Raw genomic sequence first — 26,145 nt, 5'->3', positions numbered from 1 at the left:
GCATTGGTAAAGTCACTGTGCTACTGACTCCAAATTCCTGAAAGATGACAGCAAACAAATAATAATAACAAATAACAAAGTAGGGGGGAGAGTGTCAGATCTGAAAAGCAAAGATTTACAAACTCATCCAAGATCTCCTACAGCTGCCAGCGGTTTAAAAATAGTTTACCTATTTCAGAGGTTGGCTAAGTTTAATGAAAGGAGCTTTTTGGATCTCTTCCCTTTGGAGTCACGGACCACGAATCCCTAGCAAATTCCATATGGAAGTCACTGTGGTTGTACAAGGTCAAGAGATAAGAACTGGGGAAGAGCCTCTGTCATTCAAACTTCAGAGGGTCTCAGAACTATGGGCCAGTAGTAGACAGATTCCAAATCTGAAAGATGCCTCTCCACCCTTAACCATCGGACCTAACTCATGGGCCCCTGCTTATCTGTCACCCAGGAATGCCAAGTTATCATTGAGAAAAGAGACAGGCAAGGGGAAGAACTGTATGCAGTCTGGCCAGGGCTTGAAGGTTATCAATGTCAAGGACGTCCCAGACCAGGCAAAGGCCCTTTCGGAACCAGACTGAGCATCACCTCTCCACTTACTGGTGTCTCAATAACTACCCAAGAGGGGCTGGTTAATATTCAATCTGCCAAACGTGGTTCTCAGTTGTTTTACTTATTAACCTCAGAACTGGACCCTCCCTTAAAGGCCCACTGCAAAGAGGGAGAACCATGAAAATTAGACTCGCTTTAATACCTTGAAAACCATCCCCGCCCCCCCCAAAATGCCTTCCATGCTGTTTGTCACCCGTCCACCTGCATGTAGTCCCCTTCCCCAGGGGCTGAGAGGTTTGAGTCGCCAGCGAAGGGCACTGGTGGAGTTACCCCTGTAGGTTTGAAGAGATCCTTCTAAGCGTAGATTTTCTCAATCCAGTTCAGCCTATGAACAGCTCTGCTGTTCATTCAGTCCAGACTCCTCAGACTACTTTCAAGTCTTTATTTTCTGGCTTCATGCTAAGTAGAATGGTGAATACTGGTGTAGCCTATTTGTGTTCACTCCCCATCCAAATCCAGAGGGCATGGAAATGCTTACTAAGGTGAACGAACACTTGGAAGGCACTGTCCTAACCTCTCCTAGTGCACAGAACATGTAATTCTAAGTCATCCCAACAATAGCACGAGAGAGGGGTGCTTGCTATTCCCATTTTCCCCAGAGGAATGGAGGCACAGAGAAGTCAAGTAAGTTGCCCAAAGTTACACAGCTGGGATTCCTCACTATCAAGCATTTGTCTAGCCTACCTACCTACCCACCTATCCAACTTTCTTCCCAATGACTGGCATCTTGCAGGTTTGCTTTGCGAAGCTGGTCACCCACTGCCCATCTCCTCCCCAGTGTTAGCTCCTACTCCAGTGCCATTGCCCAGCACTCAACACCCTGATCTGCCATTTGCTATGCAAAGTCTATGCATTCGTCAAGGCCAAGTTCCAATCCTACTTTCCCCATAAAGCCATTATTTACTATTGTTGGGTGTATTGATCATTCTCTCTATTCCACAGTGTTCACGTCTACATATGACATCACTGCTCCTTCACTGTTTGTGGGATTTATTTTTTTAACATATTTTTATTGATTTCAAAGAGGAAGGAAAAAGAGAGAGATAGAAACATCAATGATGAGAGAGAACCATTGACCGGCCACCTCCTGCACACCCCCTATTGGGGATAGAGTCCGCAACCTAAGCATGCGCCCTTGACTGGAATTGAACCTGGGACCCTTCAGTCTGCAGGCCGACACTCTATCCATTGAGCCAAACCAGCTAAGGCTATTTATTTTTGTCTTTTCACATCTCTTATATCTTTTCTGACAGGATTATGCGTTTTCCCCTGACTCTTCCGGTAGGTCTAGCCTGGAGTCAAGTACAACACTGCCTCTCCTTAAATAGCTTCTGCTGCACTAATTGAAAAACAAACAAACAAAAAAACAAGCAAACAAACAAAAACCTTTGGAGAGATCAATGCCAATTTTCAATTTGATAGAAATTGAAAGTTTTAGGTAGCGAAGTTTTATCCTTTAAACTGGAGAAATTGTAAGTGTATTTATCCATTATTTCAGACAGACCCTTAAAAACAACAAAGGAGATCAAAGGTGAAGTTATTTAGTTGGGAGAAGCATATTCTGTGAGGTACAATTAATCAGAGTGTGTGGAGGCAAGAAAGGTGAACATACATATAATCACAGTATGTGGGAAGCAACTGTAAACCTAACACAATTTTTTAGCTTTTATAAGCCTTTTCCTGCTTAATTTTTGAATTTTCTGAGTGTCAAAATTTTAATTTGTCTGCCTAAAAAGATAGGAAAATAAGTCAGGAGGTCTGTGAACTTATCCTGAGTTTGTTACTGATTAGCTTTTGTATCCTGTGGCATCTTACTTCATCATCCTGGGCCTCAGTTTCCTTCTTGCACAAGGCACTATTTAACTGATTTCTAAATTTCCTCTAGCTCTAAGTTTCTACAAGTGTGAAAGAGGATGTTCTTTTGGAGAATACAAAAAGATGCTGTGGGTAGGGGGGGGGGGGGAAGAACCGGGGGGCACCTCAAGTAAGTTAACCAAGATCATATGTATTTCTAATTCCTAGCACAGTTAAGGGTAGCTCAGAAAAAAAAAAAAATCTAGACACAGAAATATCTCCAGATTTACCTTTGACATGATGGTCCCACTTATTTGAGATAAAATGATTAATAACTGAGAATACCAGAAACCTACCATGTCAACCAAATGTTTCTAGCCATCATTCATACTTCCCTGTAACTAACTTTCTAGCGCAGTCAGGTTGCAATAGAGACTTCATTTAATATGAATGGATCCAACCATTTTTGCCTAGCTGCCTTAGGCTCATATGTAGCTTGAATTAAATAATGAAATCGGTTGAGGAGCACAGGTCTGTCTGGGAACTAGAATCAGAATGGGACTTCTCACATCTTTCCTGATATAACTACTTTTGAGCAAACCAACTACCATTTTCCTTTTCTTATGTGTATGCATTGAATGCTTATAACTTATTAACCTTCTCACCAAGACTGTGTTAGGATAAATGAAATAGCCAAAGTGAAGGCACTCAACCAATACAACCAAATATTGTGGCAGATGTGCCTCACTTTACCAGTACCCCAGAGTTGTGTTTCTAAAAAATGTTAAAGTTGGTAGAGCATATGAACACAAGAACTCGGGTCCCCTGGCTGAGAATCTAAGTCGATTTCTGCTACATTTTGTTAGTTCTTTGACTTCACAATGTCCTGTAGGTAGTTAAGGGAGGAATTAGGATGGCTGTGCAGATCCATCACCCTGTCCGAGTCCAGACTCAAAAGACATGGTACAAACTATGGGAAAAGTTTACAGTTAATCAACTGACTAGGATCAAGTCCATTAGAACATTTAGTTAAAATAGAAATGTATACCATGCCTCTTGCATGAAAGAATGAAAACAATCTCATGTAAGGCAAGGGATCCCCAACTAAGACTCCATGAAAGCTCCTGGAATTTGTGGATGAATTAAAAAGTCTTGAAGTTGTAGGCAAAATGTGTGCGTGTGCGTGCATGTGTGCGTGTGTGTGTGTGTGTGTGTGTGTACATATATGTGTGTGTACATGGGCATTGTTCTCAAGAGAAAACTCATAACTTTCATCACATTCTCAGCCAGGTTCATGATTCTGGAAAGGTCAAGAACCACTGACAGAATAGTTTATTTTAAAACTGTATTTAAGAGACTAACACAATTATTTAAGTCAAATGCCATGCTGTCTACAACATGGACAGTGTACAATAACCACCAATATTTAGAATGATGGCCTTGAGACATAATAAAAGCTTCAATCATTATATATATTATTCAAGGTTTTCTGGAGTTCTTTGGGCTTTCTTTTTAAATTTTATTTTTCAATTACTGAATATTATTTCACATTTAATATTATTTCATGTTAATTTCAGGTATACAGCCTAAGTGGCTAGACATCAAGTCTCTATATTCCATGTGTGATAGCAGCATTCACGCCTGGGTTCAGAAGGGAGAAAGAGTTCTCATTGGCATCCATGTTCAACTGGAAAAAATAATCAAGATGCCACCTGATGCCACAGTTAATGACTATGTGCTCAGTTATGTGGCCCTGCCAGTTGCTGAACCAGCAGAGGAAAGTCAGTGTCATGGAAAGAACATTAAATTTGGAGTCAGGACATTTGAGTGTGAGTCTAATTTCAACTTCTTCCTGCTTTTGTGACCTTGGGCAAGTCATGCAACTTCTTACCATCTGCATTTTCCCTTTAATATTTGCCCTACCATCCTCAAGGAATGGTCCCTGAAGCATCAGTGTTAAGGTGATCACCAGAGGTTGGCGTGGGTGAGCCCAACCTCAGGTTTCATAACTCACCTCCTTGATGAGCATTTTTGGGATGCCACCTCCCTCTCTCCTCCCTGTGACCAGAGCAAGCCAAGACATCAAATTTCAGCAGACCTTTGAAGTGCAATGTCAACCATGGCCCAAGATGAGGTTCTCCACAGGTCAAACTATATTCTGAGAAATGTTCCATCGAACTCTAATGGGAGGCAGTTCACAGCACATGTTCGCTTGTCCCTCCCCCATTTCACAAGGGCTCCTTCACTCTATCCTAACAATGCTAGGCACCACTGTAGAGCTGTTCACTGTCAAGGTCAAAATGCTGTGAATAATTCAAGGTAATCTGGGGTCAATGATAGCATGGCACTTGGAAGATGACTCAGTCTATTGGTTACTCTCCAAACACAGAGTCACAATGACGTCACAGCAAATGCATGTCAGGTGTGCTTCCCTTTCTTTTCTTTTTTTTTTAATATATTTTTATTGATTTCAGAAAGGAAAGGAGAGGTAGAGACAGATAGAAACATCAATGATGAGAGTCACTGATCCGCTGCCTCCTGCACGCCCCCCACTGGGGATGGAGCCCACAATCTAGGCATGTGCTCTCAACCAGAATTAAATCTGGGATTCTTCAGTCCACAGGTCAACGCTCTATCCACTGACCCAAACCGGCCAGGACATGTGCTTTCCTTCCATCCAGAAGAACCACATCTGTGAAGTGAGGCTCTTTCAGCCATGAAACTGGTATTTATTAAACACACCAGAGACCACACATCCAAATGAGCATGTCTTTACAAAACTGGCACCTGGGGAGGACACAGAACTACCTGCGATTGCTCTAGACATTTTGGGAATTCCTCTTTTAATATCCTCTTCGTAGTTGGTTTAGGACTCACACAAGAAAACCAATATCATTCCTTTATGGCCGCACTTCAAGTAACAAAAATAGCATCTTTCAATCAATCCCAGGCAACCTTGGTTGGTCAGTGAAGTAGGTAACAAAACGGTGGCCCATCAGACTGGCCCAGGCACTTACTGAAAACACAGCAGGTCAGGCTGACCCCGATTCCCTGGGAAGAAGGTCAGGAACAGGAACTGAGGCTCATCCAGATTTTCTCTGTGAACTATATGTGGAGGGTGGGGGGAGGGCTTGTCCCCAGGATGGCTTGGCATGGGAAGCCCAACCAGTTAACCTTCTGTTACTCTACAGACAGGAATCCAATCATTCATTCACTTACCCAGTGTCTATGGAGCCATGATTTTTGTTATAGGAAGAGGAACCTGCTGGTAAGGAAAAGGCGGAGGGAAAGGGTATGAATGCTTAGGTCTAAAGCATCCCAATTGGACACATCCAATTGAATGCATAAATAAGCAGAACAATAAATCAATGTTTCTCTCTTTCTCTCTCCTTCTCCTACCCTCTCCCTCCGTTCCTCTCTCTCTAAAATCAATAAATAACAATTAAAAAAAAGATATATTCAATAGTTGTCCATTACAATTTCAAACTGACAAGACACAAACTGAATAAAATATTAGCCCAATTTCTTATTTTTATTCTAGTTTCTCTGCTCCCAAGCTTGATCCATGGTATCAATTACTAAATTTTTAAGTTCCCATAAAAATTTAAACCAAAAATAAACAAGTGAGACTACATCACACTGAAAAGGTCATGCACAGCAAAAGACACAACCCACAAAGGCAACCTATGGAACAAGAGAAAGAGTTAAGGGGGGAGATAAGAATTAGATCAAAGGAGCAAAGCACTTTGTAACTGATAATGGGCTATGTGAGAGGGAGATACTATTATCCTATCAGCAGATTGGTCCCCAAGCAAGGCTTTGAAGCCACAGAATGGGAGTGTCCTGAAGTGGAGAATGAGCAAGGCAAGGGTCTTGAGCAGCAAGTGTTGAGTGGCACAGGGCACTGGGTTTGGTAAGAATTGGAAGAAAACAGGGAGGTTCCCCTGTGATGAAAAGCAGTTTTGCCACTCATAATACATGTCAGATTTGACATTTTGCAACAGAAAAACACACACACAGACAAACACACACACACACAATTTCATAAACCCTACAATTTGAAATTCATCATAAAACTCTTCTTTACCGATGACTCTTCTATAGTGAATAACAAATCTTGGGGAAAGTTCACATGACATCTTAGTCTCTAGGAAAGAGCTTTGGAAGGACCATGGGTGAAGAATGGTTCCATGGGAATTCATTTGCATAATTAAAGTGCAAGCTCATCTAACTGCTAGTCCCAGTGACCCTCTCATTTCTAAAGACCCCATCAGACCCACCTGCAAATTCGGGTTCCATTCTAAGAGCAATGTCCATCTTGACCCCTAGTCACAGGTGATTCAAGAAGGCTAAATATCATGTCATTATCCTCATTCTTCTGGTCTTGTGCTGACTGGATATGGCAATCAAGCAACTAAATTCCTTCTTTCGATCATCAAATCCCCACTTTGCTCTATCCTTAGTCCTCATAACCAATTATTTTGTTATCATATGTTGCACCCCTACTGTGGTTCTGGCACATACTAAGTGCTTTCTTATATTAGCAACACTATAACCCAAGAAGGTGGGCAGTATCTTGTTTTTTTTTAGAATATATAAAAGTTGGAGTTTAGAGAGATTAAATAACTTGGTCTGAGCCAAATCTTGATTTGGGTTGAGCTGTTCACCTCCTGAGCCTTAATTAGATGGAATCACTCCTGAATCCTGGTCCGTGCATGGGTCCTCCCTAAAGCCATAGTCTCTGCTCATTGGTCCTTCATGGACTCTGGCTGGTTGGAATAGCAATCACCTACCTGTCTCTGGACTCCCTTGATGTACAGGAGCATCTACCAGTCTCCATGGTAACAGATTCAGTGCACTGGCCTCCTGCTGAAACCTCCTGCTCATGGGTGATAAGCCCAGTATCTGCCCCAACCTAGTAATCTCAGTGTCTCTGGTCTATGATTTGTAAGCATGTGAAGTTGAGCTGTGTCTCCTAGAGGGAGTCTCCTTCAGCTTATTTCAATTTCCAGATAAATAAAATAAACCTGAGATCATACAATGATTATTCAAGAACTAAATCACATGGACTGAATCAGATTGTGGTGAATTAGGTTGTCAGTGCAGAAATTAAACATGAATGCCCCATCCCAGATTGGCAACCAAAATGGTAGACATCATTGCTAAGAATAAAAAGCCATGTTTTATTCCAAAGACAAAAAGGAAATCCTGCTATTTGGTAGAAGTTTTTAAATGCAATAGTCTCTGAACAACAGTCAAACAACTTGCAAACAAGGAAACCAAGTTCTGGAAGTATCGGTACTTGGGATCTAGATATGCAGGAGTCAAAGGGGAGATTCTGTGAGTAAAGAGCAATATGAAGGTGAGACCTCCTCTCGGTTGACCCTCCTTGCTCCATCACAGCTCCAAAGCCCTCAGTTTATAACACACACATCACCACCACCACCACTCCCATCCCGACCTGGCCTCCGTGTATTATGTTGTTTTGTGTGCTTAAGTGATTTTTATGACTAGTTCCTGAAAGTATTTAGTTAATTATGAAATGGTTTGACGGGATAGCAAAAGGCATGGGTTTTGCCTTAGGTACAGAATGTAACAGAAGAAAAGTTCTCAGTTTCTAAGAGAAACAGCCTCTCTTAGCAGGAGAGGAATTTTCTGAAACAAAAATTCCCTTAGCAGTCTTCTTAGTGATATCAGCTATCCTGTTACATGTTGCTTGACTGGCCTGAAGTTTTGCTGACATGGGACATTGGCTTTCAATTTTGTTATCCACCCCTTACAACCATGACCTGGTCTGCAACCTTACTGCCTTAACCTTGATAACCTTCTTTGCTTGACTTTGAACTCCACCAAACTCACATCTGTCACTCTGAAGTGGGTTACACTGTAAAAATTACTGGCAAACATTAGATTCTGTCTAGTGTTATGTTTTCACCATACTCTACATGCCTATCATGCTTTAAAAAGTGGTCTCCTTCTCCCTTAGTTTACCACCTATGTGGAAAAGATAAATTTAAGACAAAGACAGTTTTAACAGATCTGCACATATTGATTAGATCATTCACTGCCCGTATATGCATCTATTTTGCAAGCTAAGTAGAGATGTTACAGCAGAACTCAAAATTTCACTAATTTCTGTAGCCTATGGCCAATGTTAATGGTCTGGCTTAATCTTAGAATCTAAAAGAAGAAGAAAAAAAGGGGGAATTTTGCCATTCTGTTAGGTTGTATCGGAAAATTTAGAGATAAGTAAATAAAAGCACAGTACACAATTCTCCTTTTTCCAAGAACAGTTGATAAGGTACCCCTTGCCCATGTCCACCAGATTTTGCATGACTCCAACTTTTCAGCCTTGAATTAACAGCTTAGGCTGCAGTTTTTATTAGTAGTGACATCACCCAGCATTCAAACTACAACTCAACTATTCATGTCTGAATTCAATGCCAGTGCTTACTTGAGAGTGATTTCGAGTCATCTTCTTTGACTTAGGAGCTAAAACTTATGCATAGATATTGCACTTTTCCTCCTTGGCCCTAGTTTTAAAAGTTTGTTGTATTAAGCAACAGACATAGGAAAAGGTTCAAGTTTTCCTTAACAGTTGCATTTAAATGCATCTACAAATATTTCATTGTAGACAGTGGGACTGAAAGTTCACGGAGAAGTAACCTATCAGATATATGACTGTCTGTAGGCCCAAACTTAATGCTGAAATATATTTTTAAAACTCCCCTAAAATTCAGTATTGGCTACTTATGCACAAGGCCATCGTATTGCCTGCATACAATTATTTAAGATGTTATGCTTGAAAATAGTTAGATTTTATGACTGCTGGGTCAGAGCCAAAAATATATAATTTTATGCCATAAAATACAACTTTTTCCTTTGGCTGTGGGAATTTATATGTACATATTTATGTGCTTATATAGATAAAAAATCTTCATAAACAGAGTGGCCCATTTGAGGTGAACTCTATTTAAAGCACTCCTGACTCTGATAATATTATTGCTGTGACTAAAAAATATAAGGTCCGTACCTCCCCATCCCTTACCAAATCAAAAACAAATACCTCAAACCAGTGTTCAACTCCCCCCACCGTTTTCAAAACATTTTCCTGGCGCTTTGTCTTATTCTTTACCATGTATCAGCTTAACCTGTTCAAAGGAAACCAGGTAGAGTTATCACCTCCATCCCATAACCTCTCTGTTGCATTTCCTGGGTACGTCATCCTGTTCTCTGTGCCCCAGCTTCACTGTAGCTCTTGCCCAAGCAGGCCACGCTCCTCCAGTGGCACCTCTGACCTTGCTGTTCCTTTCACCTGGAGTGCTCTTCCCGCAGAACTCAGTGGGGTTGGCTGCCTCACTGCCTTCAGGTCTGAAGTCGAAAGTCACTTTGTTTCCTGGATGCCTTCCCTATCCACCTGTTCTGATTTTCACCCTCCCACACGTTTCATAACCCCTTCCCTTTCCTTATTTTCATAGCACTTATCATTATCTTATACGCTATACATTTACAGAATATAACAGAATATAATCTTTATATTGTTCACTGTCTCTCCACTAGAACATAAGCTGCATTAGCCCACAGATCTTTGTACGTTTCATTCATTACTCAGCAGTGTCTGATATTTAACAGCTGCTTGTTGTTAAATCTGATGAATGAATGAAGAAATGAATGAATGAATAAATTAATGAATTTATAGCAGGCTGATGTCCAATCCATGGACTATTTCTCAATGGTAATTTCCGGTATAAGTGGATACAGAAAGGAGGGAAGACTGAATGAGGGGTTTATTAATATGTGTATTTTCCCAAGATCCTGATCTCACATTCAGCCTGTTAAAGTGTCTGGATTCTGTGTAGGTGTTATAGATAAAATAGATTAAGGCAGGCACTTTTTCATTTCATGGATATAAATATCTTAATTATCTTAAGAGGAAGGATGAAGCCAACAGCATGGATAATGGCAATCACTGGCAGGTCCTAACTCTGCTTGTCGTCTCATTGGCAAGTTCCCAAGTCCAATATAATGATTTGCTACTATTTCAAACCAAACTAATAACAACCCATGACTTGCCTTATATATTTAAAGAAGTGAGCTAACTCCCAGAGTATCTATTAGACTAATTTTATCCAAAAGCTGAGTGTTTGACCTGATGACACTTACAGTATGACATGGTAATGGGTGGAATGAATACCACACTTTACAAACTTATGGAAAGAGCAATTCCTCACAACTCTTTAGTGTCTGAACACCCATACTGTCAAAATATTCTTATTATAGTCCAACATAGATGTTCTCTGTTATAATTTTGACATCATTAATTTTTTAAAAACCACAGAAAACAAAAGGAGACAGTCATCATGTCACTGAGAAGGTGGCAACCAAGTTAGACATTCTCTATCTGAGAGTTACAGGTCTGCTTTCTCCCACATCCTTGCCCTTTGCCCCCTCTTTGAGTCTCCTTCCCATTGGTGTTTCTGCTGCCTCTCCCCCTCGATCGCCCCCCTGGATCAGTGGTAAGTATGGAACTGACAAGAACATCTAGTTCTAGATGGTTACAAACAAATTAAAAAATTGGGTACCTCACTATGGGATACGCCATAACTAAATAATTCTGGGCAAATCAATCACCTTCATTAAGCTTCCATTTTCTTACCTGTACAATCTGGACTTAAACATTTTTAACTTACAGGGGATGTAAAGTGTCTTAAATGTCATATTGACGATCATTTTTACTATGCACAAGAGAGAGAGAAACATGTTATTGAGGTAAAAACACTGGCTCTGCACTTTGTCATTACTAGGTTCAAGTCCCAATTCTGTGCTACAAAGCTTTGGCTCCTTGAAAGCTGCACTGCCATTCTCACCCTTAGTTTAGTTACAGAAAAGAAACCTATAACAATGCTCCTTGGGATTGTGTGAGGATTAAATAAAATTAGATGATTCAAGAATTAAATGAAATTAAATAATTAAGTAAAATTTTAAAAAGTGCCCTCAATAAACAGTTGATATTTTTTTAGAGAGGGAGAGGGAGAGGGAGGAGAAGGGAGAGAGATAGAAAGATCAATGATCACCTGCCTCCTGTACACCTCTGACTGGGCAATATTATTTTAATTGTTAATAAACCCATTTGCACATCCAAACTAGTAAATTTTCCTTGGCTTTCTTTTTCCAAAATTAAATTATCTTGATATTTTATTAATTATATTAATTAATTATTTTAATCTTTTTAACCCAAATATTAATTATTTTAACCTTCATTAAATGACACTGATATTGAGAGGGCAGGGCGGGGTGAGGGGGCAGGGCGGGGCGAGAGGGCAGGTGGGGTGAGAGGGCAGGGTGGGGCGGGTCCAGATCCAGGTAACTGAACCCTAGGCCTAACCCAACCAATCAGGTCAGCCAAGGTAGCGGCACCACCCTCCCTATAAAACCCATTGATATGTTAAGTTCTTTCTCTTTCTCGCCCATGCCCTCCTTGGTGTAGGCAAGACTGGGCTCGGACTAGTCCGAAATAAATACAGGCTTTCTGCAATTGCATCGGATTCGGCTCCCTGGTAGTCTTTGGGGTTTATGACACTTGGGCATTACAATATCTTCAACTTCTCTATATAATTTTTGATGCTTGTGATGCTTTTAGAGAATATGTAGAGAAAGCAGTCTCTAAAATAAGTCGGTTTAAAAGGCCAAGGAGGTGACAGGTATTTAATGCTTCACCAAAAACTTCAAAATTCTTTACATTTGACCAAAAGTAGCACTGATCTTGCTTTCACACATCTATCTTCATCTCTGTAAAGCCAACATCTTAGGCATTTCCTAGGCAGTATTAGTAGCTAGAAATGACTTAGTGCTTACTATGCATAAAGCCCTATTCAAAGCATTTTCCTAAAATCAGTTCTTGTAATTCCAACAACCATATGCAGTAAGTATGTTATTATCCTCATCTTAAATGTGGGGAAACTGAGAGACAGGACCAAGGCTATCCCGCTGGTAAGTGTCCATGGGAAGAAATGAACCCAGGCAATCTTGATTCTGCATCCTAAGCTCCTATACATTCTACTAAAACGTCTTCAGAAAACACAGACAACTTGAAGGTCTGCATTCAGCTTGGCCATCTTTGTGGCCTGAAGTTACTAGACAATAGCCAGGTCCTCCCTTTGCACTGTGTAGACTGGGCCTCAGAGTCTGCTTGCCACAGGGAGTCACAAAAATCAATCTGATTGGGCCATCAGTCACATGATGCTCACTTCTAATTCTCATCCTTAAGATCTATAAGAACTATGGGTTCATTCAAGCCAACCACTATCCCCTCTGCTCACATTAGAGAGGGATTATACAGTCTTCCAAAGCAAGAGAATGAAGGGCGTGGCCTTGATTATCTGCATACTTCAAGTGGGGGTAAGAGAGGTATGGGGCCTTATGAATATCTATCTCAAAGAAACCAATAAGGGGAGAAACTAAAGCAGCAGCATTCATTATTACGCACAAACTAAATTCAAAAAAGGTCTTGCACAAGCCAAAGTTAGGCGCCTTCTATCCCAAACATGGCTTTTATAAGTGTTAGCTTTTTTTCCACCATAGATAGAAGCTGTTAGTTAGTATGGTTAAACTAAATTCAACAGATTCAAAATACTGTTCTATCATACTGACCCCAAGAAAGAGTAGTAGCATTTTAACGTGAATTCCTTCACATCCATGCTGTGAACATAACCCAACAATGGACCAGGCAAATAGCTGAATCCTTCACGATATTTGCCCTAATGACTGAATGCTCACCTGCAACATGAGAGGAAAAGAAAGAGAGGGATGCCCTCTGGCTTATGTGATAGAGCTACGCCCCTTGCACCAGGGAATCCCCAGTTCAATTCCTGGTCAGGGCACATGCCCCAGTTATAGACTCAATCCCCATTAGTGGGCATGAAGGAGACAGCCAATCAATGTTTCTCACATCTATGTTATTCCTCACTCTACAATGAATAAAAACATATACATATATACACACAAAAAAATAAAAGAGAGGGAAAAATGTAAAGGTTACATAACTTTAAAATCTGCCAACCCTTTTCTTGTAGATTCGTCCTAACTTTATTGAATCCTGCAACATGAGGGCCCAGTTCGTCTTTATTGTATGGTCCCTGCTTTTCCTGTAGCTTGGTTGGACTTGATTTACTTAGGAGAGAGTGTCCCTTGAGTAAACAGTCGATGGTTTTTAAAATAACAGAAGCATTATTTGAAACAAAGGTCGGACTGGAAAGTAAATGTAAAGCCAAGCTTTAATTACACGGTGTGTCGTAATGGAACTCCTTAGCCAGGGATTTAAAACACTCCGCAGTTGTGCCCCAACTTGCCTTTCCAGTGTTTTCTTGTACTTCCTACTGGTGAGGGAGAAATTGTGTGAGCTTTGGGGGTCAGTTAGATCATTTGTTCACAAACACTAGACAAATATTATGTGCAAATTACAGCCATAGGTCCTGGAGATACAAAAATGAATAAGATTAATAAAAATAATAAAAATAACAAATGCTGCTCCATTTCTTTGAGAAGCTCACATTCTAATAAAGGGGAACAGATACAGACACAAAAGTAATTATAATCTGGTCTATGTGAAGTAATAGAAATATGCTAAATATACAGTGAGATGACTGTTCCTAAATACCCCCAAGGTACCTCAACATTCACTCTGCCAACTCATCTTCTTCTAGTCTTATCTTGTCCATCCAAGGAACACAGGGACCATCCTTGATGCCACATTCACCCTTGAAGCCTCCTTCACCCTCATCTACCATATGTAATTCTAAATATAAATCATTCCATCTCCATGGTCACAACTCTAATTCAACATATCTCTTACCTGAACTAACAAGTTTAGCATTATCCACTTGGCTGACCCTCAAACTGTCTTCACACAGAAGGTAAGATGAAATCTTAAAAAAAATAAAAAAATGCTGCTCATATCTTGTCCATTTCATTGTATTGGCCTTCTATTCCTCTTAGAATAAAGAGAAACCTCCTTAATGTGGCTTATGAAGTTCTTCAGAGTCTAGTCCCCATTTATTTCTCCTGCCTCACCCTGTACTTCATTGCCTACCCCATGCCCTCACCAAACCTGGTCTTTATGTAATTCCTACATATAGCCTAATACCATGGTCGGCAAACTGTGGCTCGAGAGCCGCATGAGGCTCTTTGGCTCCTTGAGTGTTGGCTCTTCCACAAAATACCACAGCTTGGGCGAAGAAGTGAAGTTAGAAGTTTAAGTTTAAAATATTTGGCTCTCAAAGAAATGTCAATCATTGTACTGTTGATACCTGGCTCTGTTGACTAATGAGTTTGATGAACATTGCCCTAATAGGACATGCTAACACAAAATCTGTCCCTGGCCATACATAGTATTTTAAGCTGAAGGAGTTTATGAAAGTGGCAGAAGCAGGAAGGACTCTCTGGCTCTCCCACCCTTCTCTGTTATAGCAGTCAGGAGAACTTCATGGGAGTGGTCCCTTTCTGTACCCAGAGGAAGGACCAATGTTGTCTCTAAGACAAAGGGACACCTAGAAGAGTCCAAATGGTGAAGGAGGACTTTGGAGGACAAGCATCATTCTAGCACAGAGGCTCTCAGATATTGGACTTCATTGCTTTAAGAAACGGCCACCCCACCCCCTGCCAGCCATCTTCGCACATTCATGTGCTCTCTAACTGGGTTCATGACCACACCATTCCCTCCCCCAAACCCCTCCTCCCCACCCCTCCCCCCTGGAGCCCAGAGACTAGGGTGGTCCACTTTGGTTTTTACTTTTACCTTATGTTCCGTAGCCAGTCATTTTTTATCTCTTAACTGTCATTTGAGACTGCCCACTGCACTAAATCCCCTCAAATGCCCTGGCTTGTGCCTCATCGCCTCCCATGCAGACTTGTAGGATGGCTAACTGGTCACCCTGTCTCCGATATGAACCTAGCAAGGACATCCTTCACACTACCAGGAGAGTGATTTTCCTAAAATGCAAATCTGATGATCATTTCACTCCCTTTTTACAACCCTTCAGTGATTTCCCATGGCAAAGGTCCAAATTGCTTTGCAGAGCACAAAAGGCCCTCTGTGGTTCTGTCCCTGAGTCTCTCCAGCCTCATTTCTGACACTTGACTGTTCCCCTCCCCCAAGCAGATCACACCGGCAGCTTCGGTTACATTGAGCTATGTCATACTGTTCTGTTCCTTTGTGTCTCTGCTCATGTGTTCCTTCTGCCTACCAAATGACGACATGTTTTTAAAGACCCAATACAGCTGACGACTCCTCTTCTATGACATTATCCCAACTCTGCTTCAAGCAAAGTTCATTGCTCTTTCCTTGTTATGTTTCCTTTTTCCATGAATTCTGTGGAGTATCTGTCCCTTTTAGGCATTGTGTTTAAGCACTGGGTGTGACGAGCAGAGAAAGATATGTTCCCTACCCTTGTGGAGCTGAATGTCTAACTGGTTAGGTCCTAACTTATTTCCTATTGGTTCCCTCTTTTTTCTCCATCCTAAATATACTTCTACTGTGTCCCAAAAAGGCTTTCTCTCTTCCCACTTCTATGACTCTACTCACATTCTTGCCTTTATAATCAATACCCTAAGCTCATTTCTTTTTTTTTTCTTCTCTGATTCCACTTCTACCCATTTACAAAAATATATAATACGTTTTTATTGATTTTAGAGATAGAGGAATGGAGAAAGAAAGATAGAAACACTGATGACAGAGGAACATCATTTGACTGCCTCCTGCATGCCCCCTACTGGGGATCCAGCCTGAAACCCGGGCATGTGTCCTGACTAGGAATTGAGCTGGTTCACTGGTTGACTCTCAACCACTGAGCCACACTGACTGGACCACCTTTACCCATTTTTAAAGACCAATCTTATAGCAATCTCCTGTACTTAGTGTTTTCTAATTTCTCATGGCCAGATTCAAGATGGAACCACCACCTACATGCTTTTAACTTATTTAGCCCTTATCAGATATTTCTTTGGTGTTGTGACAATATATGTCCTTACCCTTCCTGACTACCTTAGAGCCTACTTGTAAGCTCCCTGAAGACAGTATCTGCATTTAACTGCTATTGTCCAAAGAGATGAGAAGTAGCTGAATTTAGACTTTGAATGGAAGAGACCAACATCTCCTAACAAAGAATGAAAAGGGGAAGACTCTTGTGGGCAACTCTGGCCAAAGGCAGAATAGTCAGTTTGACCCAAGTATTTCTACCTGAAGTGTGGCTACGTGAAGTGTGGCTACCTGAAGTGTGAGGTTACTGTGACATTTCTTTATTTCACTTTGTATATCCCTGAGCAAGCATGGGTGGTAAGACCTGCTTATGACTAAAGCGTGTACTTAACAAACAATGAAGTATCTTTAAACATTATGATAACCAAGAAAAACAAACAGCTCTGAAGAGGCTTCTACAATAACTTACAGGGCGGGAATCTAGTTGGTGATGTGGCTGCTCTCTGGGTAATTTGATAACTGTCAACAACCCAACTATTTAAATCCATCCATCAGGGAAACACACTCCTCTGGGTTATCTGCGTGGTTGCCAAGACACTTTGTTCTGTTTAGAGAAAGCCACTGAAGAAAAAGTGAAGAACAAAGGAAGAACCTAGGAGCAGTTGGACTTAGCCAGCCCACTGAAAATGCCTATTATTTTCCTTTTCCCCACAACCTTCTTCAGAAAAGTAGGCAATGCATAGACAGGAAGTACGTTTCAGCAAATAATCATATTACAAACACCTAGCCAAAAGCCAGTGTCCCTCAGATAATACATAGCCTATATGTCAGGGGACTGACATGAGTCCCCACTAATGCGTTCACCCCATACCAAATGAACCTCAATGGCCTCATATGCCTGGAGGATCCTGAAACAATTTTTCCTCCTTGACAATTCCCCAGCTGAGAGACCAGAGACACACCCAGGATCCCTTCCATGTTCAAGTTCACACCCAGTCCAACCTCTGAAGACAGCCGGACACTAGTTATTTAACTAAAGTCTGCCCAGTGCATATCTCAGCGCTATTATGTCAGAGCAAACTTACTCTGGGGATTGGGATGCAGTGGGATTCTGTTTTTATAATACACCCCATATGTATACCAGGGCTGCAGATGTGGGCTATCCATGGTCGTAGGCCCTATCGAATACGCTTGATAAAGCTGTGTGATAAAAACATCTTACTTCTTGATAAAGCTATGTGATAAAAACATCTTACTTCTACAGAATACTTCAAATAATGTAACTTCCCCAAATATGATGACCTCTATGAATTTCTTACTGAAACCCCAATTTGTAAGAGAACTATTAAGAATGCACTGGCATTTATTGTTTTCTCTTTGCTTCTCAAACTATCTTTACTTCAAGTCAAATTAACCTAACCACAATTTTCAGATATTTTTTTTTTAGTATTGAGACCAACCATGCTTAAAATTTAGTGTGTATAAAAAACTTTTAAGAAAACTATTAACATGATGAGTCTAGAGCAGGAACGAGGAATCTGCATTTTACACAAACATCCCAAGTCATTCTGATGTGGGTGTTCAGGTGGAACCCACTCTCTGAAATGCTGATTAAGAGACGTCATAGAAGAGGAGCCCTCGACGTGATATCAGAAGCTTGGGCTCAAGGCTGGGTTCTGCCCCCTCACTACTTGTGAGGTCAAGGGCAGTAATCTCTACACCTTGCTTCCCATCCCTGTGGGGTTCATAAATGGTCTCTTAACCTACCCACTACCTAGCTACTTATCTATCCACATCATAGGTTTGTATAATGAGAAAGCATTTGTAAAACCCTGCTCCATACCCTAGCGGGTATTCAATACACGCTGCAATGAATCATTAAACACATAACTGTTTAAACATTCTCTACTACTGAACTATACCCCAGCAAGTGTTCAACACAGAAAGCATTTTTGCTGATTATTTAAAAACATAGAAACCAGGGCTGGACCCATTGTGCTGTGCTCATCCATGCCAATCAGGCTGGTGATCTGTTCCACAGAATATCTGGCTCAAACTCATGACACAGTATTGGCCAAATCAAAGAGAGGGCCAAGCTATGTGACATTGGCTGTGACACATCGAGTGTTACAGTACTTCCTCTCCTTGGTACCAGGCCTTCAAAAAATGGACTCTTCCCTCTGAGTGGGCAAAACGCTGGAGAAAGTGTTTTGGTTGCTGTCCATATCTTTACAAAAGTAAGGTTCCGTGTATCACGCATCCTCGTTAATGATAATTAACCTTTGTTCAAAAATTGGAATTGGGATGACAGCTATGCGTGTGGCTTGTGCAGGAGGTCTGCACATGGACACTTCAAACGCGTCGAATGGGGTTGCCCAATAGTACACCCCATAAAATGACAGATGCAGAATCTGCCCAAGATTTCTGATGGACTGAATGAGAGATGTCTAAACCAGTGTTCACCATAAGCCTTCTTATTTAAAATAGCTAAATAATTAAATAGGATGAAGACCAGATTCAACCACTGTTTATTTTTTAATTCATAAATCAATTGCCCCAAAACAGCCAATTTGAGAGAACAGGCAAAGCCTTTACCTCCAATACTGTCCATTTATAGTCTTACTATTTTCCTAATTTTTGTTTTGTAACATATTTTGCAATGATTTTGTTTTTCTTGTGTCTGACTCCAAGATCTTTCTCCCAGGAACCTTACAAGTATATCAGCTGATACACAGGCCTGTGTATGGCTAGGTTAGACATGGATGGCTAAATGAGGGACACCCTGTTAACCTTTCCATCTTCCTGGTTGTTGTTGGTTTAAAGCAGATCCTTAATGTTATTTAAACACAGGAGGCTATTTGAAATTTCTTGGTAGATGAATTTGATAGTGATAATTTAAAAACACACACTCAACTATTGTCATCTCAAGATAAAAGATCTCATTCACCTGGGTTGACAGCTTATCTGAATAACCCAGGACTTTTTGGAGATCAAGGTTAACGTTGCACTAGCTGTTTCCTTTTCTTGAACAACAGCAGAGCCCTTAGGTAGTCCCTGCTAATCTGTATTTGATAAAGTTGTCATCTGGACATTATGGAAGAGTCTTTTCTCTTTTTAAAGTTTGGTACTTTAATGTTTTGTTTTGTGTTTAATCTGAGGAATGATTAAAACAACTACTGTTAAACTGGACTTTATCACAAATCAGAAATTTTTATGAATTGCAGGGCATTACCAAGACAGTGAGCCCTAACCGGTTTGACTCAGTGGATAGAGTGTCGGCCTTTGGACTCAAAGGTCCCAGGTTCGATTCCGGTCAAGGTCATGTACCTTAGTTGCAGGCACATACCCAGTGGGGAGTGTGCAGGAGGAAGATGATCGATGTTTGTCTCTCATCGATGTTTCTATCTCTCTACCCCTCTCTCTTCCTCTCTGTAAAAACTCAATAAATAGCCAAGACCGGTTTGGCTCAGTGGATAGAGCGTCGGCCTGCGGAATAAAAGATCCCGGGTTCAATTCCGGTCAAGGGCATGTACCTTGGTTGTGGGCACATCCCCAGTAGGGGGTGTACAAGAGGCAGCTGATCGATGATTCTCTCTTATCAATGTTTCTGACTCTCTATCCCTCTCTCTTCCTCTCTGTGAAAAATCAATAAAATATATTTTTTTAAAAACACAAAAAACAACTCAATAAATATATATATTTTTTAAAGAAGACAGGGTCTAATCTTCAATTCAACAATGAAAAAGTAAACATCACAATTTAAAATAAACATCACATGGGCAAAGACTATGAATGGATATATCTCTAAAGGAGAAATTCAAATGCTCAATAACCACACAAAAAGATGCATCGCATAATTAGTCACTCAGAATATACAAAGACCAGTGCAGTACCTTTTACATCCACTAGTATGGCTATAATTTTTTTAATAGAAAATAAAATAAATGCTGGCAAAGATGTGGAGAAATCAAAACTCTCACATAGATGGCAGGGCTATAAAACTGTACAGCCACTGTGGAAAGCAGTATGGTAATTCCTCAAAAAGTTAAGCATAGAGTTATGATTTTACCCAGCAATTCCACTGCTAGGAAGATAATCAATAGATCTGAAAATGTATGCTCAAATAAGACCTATACATGGATGTTCCTAGCAGCCTAATTCATAATAGCTCAAAAAGTAGAAAAAGAAAAAAAGTCCATCAACTGAGGAGTATATAAACAAAATGAGATATATCCATAAAATTGCATATTACTCAGCCATAAATATGAGAAATGAAGTCATGACATATGTTACAACAGGAATGACCCATGATTATGTTATGCTGAGTGAAAGACACCAGACACAAAGATTAAATGTTAAATTATTTAAGTTATCAAGTATCCAGAATAGGCAAACCCATGGGGAATGACTGCTTAATGGTACAGGGTTTCCTTTGGGGACGACAACATTATGGATTTAAGCAGTGGTGATGGTTACACATCATTGTGAATGTAGTAAAAAGCCATTCACACCATAGGCCTTCAAATGGTTTAAATGCCAAATGTTGTTGTGGTATCTGAAATTGTACCTCACTTAAAAAAAATTATGGGCTTGAACCCCAAGTAGGAAAAGCAAGAAGCTTCTTCTTCCCATACTAAGTAACATCACATGATATATCTCCCAGCTGATCGCAAGCGGTGAAATGCTGCCTTTAGGAGGCGCATGGCTGGCTAACAAGTTGTCCCTATTCCCTTTATTTCACGGGGTCGTTTATCATTAGGCCTTTGCTCTTCCATGCATTTTCGGCTCGTCACATTGCCAGCCAAAAGTTCAACTTTTCTGATGTTACATCTCCTCTCCTCTTCCAAACATTTTCTTGTCAATAATCTAGCCAATTTGACCATCACTGATGAATGACTAGCTTGAGAACCTTCTCCCTTCCAAAGGATATTACATGTTATTTTAAAATAATAGATTATTGATAACTCTGCGTGAAGAAGGATAGGATTTGTCCTAAGTCAGTCATTTGAATCTTCCCTTCGTTTACATACTTAAATAGGAAACTATGATATATCTGATAGAATAAGCCTGTCAGAGGAAGACAAATACCATGTGATCTCACATGTGGAATCTGATGAACAAAAATGAAATAGAGGCATGGAGACATGGAACAGACTGACATCTGTCAGAGGGGAGGGGAATGGATGGATGAAAAAAGGCAAAGAGATTAGCCAAAAAACATATACGTAACACATAGACACAGCCTACGGTATGGTGATGGCCAGAGGAAAAGGGGGTGAGGGCTGAATGAAGGTAGGTAAAGAGGGGGAAATGGGGACTGAACGAGGCTTTGCTTGGGGCCATGGGCATAGGGTGTAGTGTATTTTATTGAGTTGTACACTTGAAACCTATATGGTTTTGTGAACCAATATCACTCCAATAAATTCAATTTAAAAAGAAAAAGAAAAAGAAAGAACACTGGAGAAAAACTAATTATTCAATAAGCTTCCCCCCAAACAAAGACACATTTTCTCCTGAAAACAAATGTCTTTTTAATTACAATAATCTTAACAGAAGTTATATACATGGGTCACTACTAAAATGTTAACAATAAAAACAGAGATTATATAAATGGGTGTGTAGAATATACTCTATGCCTCAAACTTAATTTTTCTGGGCTGCAAAATTGCCTGCCAGCCAGGTTATACAAAGGCAAATGTTGAAAAAAGTTTACATTTGGAAAACATCTCATTTGAACGTGTACTTGTTAAGCGGTTGGTGGCAGATCTGGTTACATCAGAGGGACCTAATTGTAAACAGGCACGCCAAAGGTAATGGAAAGTTCTAATCATAAATCTAGTTGAGGACGAATTTCAAAGATACCATGTCCTGAAATAATATTACATACCTGAGTTCTTTTCTTAAATCTCAAAGACAATTTCTATATAAAAAGTCATGTTTATTTTTTATGATGTGTATACTTAAATATTCACATGAGTAAGTTTATCCAAAAAAAAAAATTCAATAATTCCGGTTTTTAAAAATGACACTTTCATCTCAAGTGTGTGTCTCATCTAGGGGAAAGCCGGGGTGGTTTCAGCTAGAACTACCTGGAGAATGGCAGTGCAAATAATCCTGTCCCATGAGGCTGCACCTATCTGGTTCATGCCCTGTTATTGTAAGGAAACTTGAGAAATACTGAAACCAACCTGTTGAAGGTGAACAAGAACTTGATGAAAATAAACACATGTGCAGTGTCTCATGCCAGAGTCAAGTCAGATAGAAGCATGCACAGGACTTAGCAGGTAGCACATATATTCAATGGCCACATTCAAAAGATGCTCGGCCCAGTGCAAACCTCTGAACATGCGTGAAAATAGTCATAGTCTTTAGGGGGAAATGGGGTTTCATCAGTGAGACATATAAGGAGACCGTGGGTGTTCCTTGTCTAACAGTCACTGTTCTTTTTGGGGCTCTCCTTCATTCCCTCCCTTTCAGGCCTCAGCTTTTTGTAAGTAACTGAATCCTGACTCGTAGTTGCCTTGCATTTTTAATTACGCTAAAGGCAGGGCAACATTTGAGGCTTGTGAATTCAGAAGTAAATTTGCTTTATTTTTAAAATGAAGATACCTACTTTAATTACTTAAATAAGTTAGATTATTAAATTATAATCAAGGTTTTCAGCTAAATGAAAAGCCAAACTTTTATAAACAATTCTAATACCAGTATAGACCAGAAATAGCTAGTAATTGTCTGCAATGTGATTTTTGACTGTCTTTTAATGATGGCCACATTTCTTATTGTTTGCCATCTTGAAATACCAAAGGCCAATCCCCTTCCTTTGAATAAGCCAATATCTTTATAAGCAATTTAAATAAGTCTTTCAGGAAAGTTGCTAAGAATCCCCATAATCCCTCGGTATATGCAAATAAGCCTAAGAGGATACTTTAAAAATATAATTTTAATAAAAAGGAGAAATTTAAAAATTTTGAATTCTTTTTCACTAATATTTGCAGTGTAAACTAAGATTGTTGTTAAAGTGTTAAATCTGAAAGTAAATCAATAGTTAGCCTTATTGTGAGAGGACTTGTAATATATCTAGCCAGTCGGCTGCAGGGTTGAATCTTAAGCTATAGTTTTATAGGTTGCTTGTTGTAAAAGGGAAGATAAAGGTTCCATAGTCTCCATAGTCTAAAAGTTATTATAGAAGAAAATAAAAAGGTTTCCATCAAATGCAGTAGGGCACTAAGGACAGAACAGAAAAGAATCTGCTGGCAGGACTGAGGACTGGAAGGGTGGGGGCGAGGCACAGCAGGATGGAGCAGCAGAGGTGTGGAGAGCTACCCAGAGCTCTAGGCCAAGTGCATTTTCCTCCATGGAGCCCAGGAAGCTCCCAAGTTCGAAGACCCCACCAGACTAGCAGATTCCTAAAAGCAGAGTGACCTAAGGGAGCACCAAGTGCCAAGCCTGGCTCACTGCGCCCACTTCCCAGCCCCAGATTCTGTGCTGAACAGAACCTCTTGCAGGTGGCAGAGGGGGGCCTGGGCCTTCTGTGGCTTCGACCAGCTCCTGAGTGAAGCCTGGGGTAGAACCTGGGGGCAGGTATTTGCATGTGGCTGGGGGTCTGGAACTGGGGATCCGAGTTCATGTGTCCCGGACAGGCATCCACTACCCGCCATGACCAGGGAACTTGGGGAAGGCTTTGTTCTTGGGCGAACTTCCTGGCTCAGAAAACACCATTTTCTTCTCAAGGGGGACAAGGAGGAAAAACAATTAGCTAGAGGTCATTTTTTTTTTGTATTAGCTTTTCCTTTTACCACATCTTTTCTCTCCTTTCCTCTTAACTTACATCTTTTTTGCTCCTTCTCTCCTTCTTTCCTTTTCTTCCCCCTGGACTTTACTAAAAGACGACATGCTCAGACTAACGTGTGACGAGATGCTGGGTGGCATTGACTGTCAGGGAACAGTGGTGGGGAGGGAGTTCTGACATTCCTGGATCCCTGCCTCCTGTTTGGGGCTATCAAGTTGTACTAAGACCAACATCCCATAACCCAGCTTGCAGCCCAGGGATGGGAGCAGAAAGTTACTTCTGCTTTGAACTTGGCAGCTGAATGTTTGAGAGCCCTTTGGGGCCATGGGGATGAGAATCTGGACAGCTCTGGGCCAGGTAGGAGCGGCCCCATCCCGTCAGAACCAGACTCTCCCAGTAGTGTGAGCTGGGGAGTGAAGCAGACCCCACCCCAATGCAGTGACCAGGAATGAGGTGCTCACACCCTGGAAAGGAAAGGAAGGCCCCCGCTCTGGGGCACTGAGACCAGTGCTGGGTCTTCCCTCCCCACCAGTCTACCCACCGCGGCAGACTGAGCGCTTAGGGGACTGGGTTATCGGGGGATTCCAACTGCGACGTCCACTGTGAGGAGAGACAATGGTGGCTGGTGGCTGGTGGCGGGTAAGAAGTGAATCTGGGGATGGTACAGGGCCCCTCGCCCGCGCCAGGTCTCAGTTCTCTACCTCCACCTTGGGGCTCTGATCTGCCAAAACGCTTCCAAGTTCCGGGTTAATTGCAGTCTTCTCTGATCCGTTCCCAGATGTCCTGCCTGGACTCTGGGGGGGAAAGGGTGGATGGAACCACCCTGCGCGCCTCTCAGGCCCCGGGGAAAAGCCTTCCTGGGCGCCCGCAAGCACTCCATAGAGGCGCGCACCGGAGCGCACCCCTCGCCCGGTTCCAGAACCTGCCTCTCGCCTGCCCTGCTGCCCGCCGCCTGGAGGTCTCAGTGCCAGAACACAGCAGTGTCATCTAAGGCTCTGCCCCTTCGGAAAGGAGGCCAAGGTCAAGGCCCGCGGACCGCCGGATTCGCTCGCGCCTTTGCCATCTCCGCAAGCGCGTCCTGCCCGAAGCCTCTCCAAGCAAAGGAGGCGCCGCAGCGCCTGGTTCTACCTGGAATTTAGGAACCGGACGCTCTTTCCCCGCCGGCTTCGGCCCACGCCTGCGTCTCCCTCCCCTCTCCGCCCAGGGCAGAGCTGAGCTTCTGATGAAGACATCTGGCCCCAGATGGCGAGGCTTCGAGCCCTGCCTTCCCAGCCCTGGGTGGTGCCAGGCGGCTGGAAAGATCTCTGTCCAAATGCGCCCGCCTCCTCCCCGCTGGGGGCCGGGACCCAGGCCCCTCCATCCCGCCCCCAGCCCCGCAGTTTTCTTTCCAAAACGCACAAGCCCAGCCCACCCGCCTCCTGCGTAAAGGCCCCCCAGTCTCTTTCTGGGAGCAGATGCAAACTCCGCTGGAAGTTGAGAGCGGGAGAGGCTCAGGCGCAGGGAAGGAGGAGAAAGCGAGGGGAGAGGGCAGAGGGGGAGGAAGAAAAGGAGCTGGAGGCCCGTGGGCTGGAGGGGCAGAGCGAGAGGTCGAGGCGATGGCCGTGGGCGGGCTGCGCCTCCTCATGGGCGCAGCGGCGGGGAGAGCGGTCAAGTGCAAGTGCGCGGACTCACATGGTCGGACTGGTGGGTCCTTTCGGGGCTCCCCGCGATCTTCTCCCCGGCTGCCCGCGGGGTGGGGGCAGAAACAAAACCAAATACACCGGAGGACACGGTCCAGACAGACGCCCCCGGGGACCTCTCCCTTCTCTCCGGGAAGCGGGAAGCGGGCGTGAGCCTCCGGCGGCCGCGCGGACTCTGGCGGCTGCGTATAGCCTATAAATAGCCAACTTTTAGACGGAATCAGCTAACAAATGAGAGGAGAGGGCGTGCGTTTGCGCTGGATCCCCTTTTCTGGTCCACCCTCCCACCACCCGGCCTGCAGCTCTCC

At 42.1% G+C, this 26,145-nt stretch overlaps 1 protein-coding gene across 1 annotated transcript in view; it reads right to left on the bottom strand.

The window, feature by feature from the left end:
• The window catches only part of ESRRG (estrogen related receptor gamma), a 444,044-nt gene extending 418,113 nt beyond the window's left edge, over positions 1-25,931 (bottom strand). Inside the window, exon 1 of the mRNA XM_036453512.2 lies at positions 25,830-25,931. The gene's annotated coding sequence lies outside the window, so the exon portion shown is untranslated. The remainder of the gene's footprint in view (positions 1-25,829) is intronic.
• Between the last annotated feature and the right edge of the window lie 214 nt (positions 25,932-26,145).

The sequence above is a fragment of the Pipistrellus kuhlii genome, unplaced genomic scaffold (assembly GCF_014108245.1).
Source record: "Pipistrellus kuhlii isolate mPipKuh1 unplaced genomic scaffold, mPipKuh1.p scaffold_m20_p_25, whole genome shotgun sequence".
In the NCBI taxonomy this organism is placed as follows: domain Eukaryota; kingdom Metazoa; phylum Chordata; class Mammalia; order Chiroptera; family Vespertilionidae; genus Pipistrellus; species Pipistrellus kuhlii.
This window is presented reverse-complemented; position numbering and strand designations above follow the sequence as displayed.